Source organism: Pteropus alecto, unplaced genomic scaffold (genome assembly GCF_000325575.1).
Source record: "Pteropus alecto unplaced genomic scaffold, ASM32557v1 scaffold14, whole genome shotgun sequence".
In the NCBI taxonomy this organism is placed as follows: Eukaryota; Metazoa; Chordata; class Mammalia; order Chiroptera; family Pteropodidae; genus Pteropus; species Pteropus alecto.
In genome coordinates, this window is record NW_006436810.1 from 14507781 (window position 1) to 14511221 (window position 3441).

The window sequence follows — 3441 nt, forward strand, 5'->3', positions numbered from 1 at the left end:
TTCACAGCTACATTTTATACACCAGTACTGTAATTTTGTCAGAGAAATCGGATCTGGCACACTTTATTGATTAATTTTTCTGTCCCTTCCCATCTTTTATATGTCATTTCCACAGATTCATTCTCTTTATTAATTTGATACCATTTACAGAATCACTGTGCTGTGGGAGCTATTGGTATGAATGAAGCATTATAAAATTTCATTGTATTTTATTATTGCATAACTGTTATGCCAATAAACATATTGAGAAGAAACGACTGGTGTTTAACATGTAACAAATTCCCAGCATAACATTATTGGAAGCCTTCATTTACTGCATGACTACACCTTGTTCATAGACACAATAGGTTTGAATGAAAACCAGCTCCGTTTTACCTAGAACAAAGACATTCTAATAAAAGAGAGATGTTTAGTTTGCTACTTGGACTCATAAAATATCACTGAAATGGAAATAATAGATTCATCATAAAAACAGAAGAGAGGAAAGCATAGCAGGGCTATAGACATTTCATCGGATTAAAATTCATATTATTTTGGTATTCTTAAATAGTGTTGTTGTTGTTTTTCTCTGCCTGATTAATTCACTAAAATGAGAAAGACAGTCATCACAGGGTTCAGAGGCAAATCTTAATCAAGGAAAATTTTCAATTGCTTCAAGATTATCAATCTCAGATCGCTTTGATTATGGCTTTTTTGTGTGTGTGTGTGGTGGAAATGCAGGTGGAACAATTCAGTGACTCATATCTGAGATTAAAAACTCTACATTTCCTAGGACTGGGTATTGAAAGACACATGCAGAGGTTTAATCATGTCGATCTCAGCGATATTAGTGAAAAGAGAAACTGAAACCCAAGTAGTGTAGTAAAAGTTTTCTCACAAAAGTGAACCTAGTCACTATCCACTCAGCTTTTACACAATGTGATGGTGGCTACTCTAAGTTTGAACATTCCATTAAAACTCACGTGAAATTTGTGTGAAATTTGGAAAAACGAACTAATTACAAGAAAATGTGGGTACGTTGGAGAGGTTGTTACTACTCTGAAGAGTTTTTTGTTTTTATTTTAGCACAAGGGGAAAGCGATTTCTGTATATATTTGTATGTTTTTCTCTCTGGTTTAATCAGGCACTTTTCTGGAAGGTGGAAATTTGACTAGAGGTATAACTAATGATCAGATATTCCAAATTTTCACTTCGTGAGGACCGTTTATAATTTCAATATGGCATCTTCATTCTTTGCAAGGATCTGGATGCAATTTACTTTACCCCGGTTTAAGGTTGTTGGCAAGGGGGAAAATTTCTCTTCTTTCCAAAGTCATTTTACAAACGAATAGATTTTCTAACCTATTGATATTTTAAGGGAACTTTTTTCCTATTCTATTTAAAAATATTTTTTATTTTAGAATACAGGGGAAACTACTTTTCATATTTGTAGTGTATGTGTGCTCATCCATAGTTCTAAAATTTTACATTTCTTTTCTTGGGTTTTCTAGGTATGTGATCTACAGATAACGACATATTTTGTTCCCACGTGCCTACACCTTGACTTTTTTGCAATCTTATCTTTACACATTTGCTGGTCAACTGCCTTCTTTGAGTACCAGTCTTTAAATTCTTGCACATAACATTGAACGTGAAGAGTAGGAGAATAAAAATTAATTTTTAAAAGGCACCTGTGTATTTTAGTTGACAAATGTCAGTCAGGATGAATGTATTTTTCAGGAAATTAAAAAACGTTAGCCCATTCTTCTCATATTCAATTTTTCATTCTTGTATATGCTTATATATTTTATTTAGATACATTTCAATATTAATAGGCTATTTATAATATTTATTATTATTTTGTGTATGGTTATATATGCTTTTACTTTTTTCACTGCGGAAGTTCTAACATAGGCTAAAAAATATCAATACTAATATTTACCTTTTAGAGATAATTATAACATATCTACAGGTCTAATTACTATGAAAGTAAAAAAAGTAAAAAGAACTATCATTTTTGACTTTTCTGTAATTGAAGATGTTTTACATACTTTCATATGTTACCATTTATTGACAAATAAATAAGAACAAAATATTAATATTTAAACCAGATATGTTTATAGATCAATATAATTTTTAAATGAATTGTTTTGCAAACTGCATCTCTATCTTATTTGCACATTTGAGACCATAATTCTTACTTAGAGAACTAGTATGAGTCATGAGCCTTGAAAAATGTTAGACTTTTCCTAACTGTACTGTCGCACGTACTATTCTAATTGAAATATTACTCTCAGGAGCCCTCACATTACCTCTTTTTGTTTCAAATTTCCATACATGCTGTCTTTCCAGAAAAGTCATTGTAACAAGCATACATAGGATTTTTCTTCCCACCCTATTTATTATCTTTCTAGTATGCATTTACAAAAAAAAAGAAAAAGAGGCTTTGTGTTAGATTTCCCATGGTCTTACTTTGTTTATTTCCCAAGGTCTTTGTTTATTATGTGCATCTTCCTCACATCTTATAGCTCAAGCTTTTGTTTTCCAGTTATTTCCAAAATAAGATAAATTTCCCCATCTTAAAAAATGATTGCAATGTTATGTAACCTTTATCAAACATGACCGTATACCAGAACCTGAGGTCATTTAATGCCTATCGCCCGTGAGGTAATTAATTACTGGGTACATAAGGGGTGAGAGAAAGGGACAGAACTTAAATGGGATTGATTTTTAGGTTCAACTGGTTTCAGAATGTAGCCTTTTACATGTAGTGTTGTCCGCTAACTGCGAAATAAACACAAGTCACATCTGTAAAACTTCCTCTCGAAATTTTGACTTTTACTTTTTAACTTAAGAGAGTAGATGTTGAGAAGCTTTCCCTCTATATTTTCTCTAGGAGTTGTACAGTTTCAGGTCTAACATTTAAGTTTCTCATCTATTTTGAATTGTGTGTGTGCGCGCGCACGCACGTGTGTGTAGTGTAGTGTAAAGTAGGGATCCAATTTTTTCTTCTTTTTCTTCTTTTTTTTTTCGGCTTGTGGATATCCCATTTTCTCAACACCATTTATTGAGTAGATTTTCCTTTTCTTACTGTGTATTTTTGGAAGCTTTGTCAAAGATCTACTAGCTATATGTTAGTTTTTTCTGGGCTCACGATTTGGTTTCATTGCTCTATATTTCTGTCCTTATGCTACTACCATACTGTTTTAATTATCGTAGCTTTGTAACCTACTTTGAAATAAAAAAATGCAATTTCCAGCTTTGTTTATTCCAAGATTGCTTTAGCTATATGGGGTCTTTTGTGATTCCATGTTCCATGTGAATTTTTTCCTTATGTAAAAATTGTTATTGGGAATTTGATGAGGATAGCATCGAATCTGCAGATTGCTCTGGGTACTATGGACATTTTACTAATATTAATTCTTTCGATCCATGAAGACAGGATGACTTTCATTGATTTAT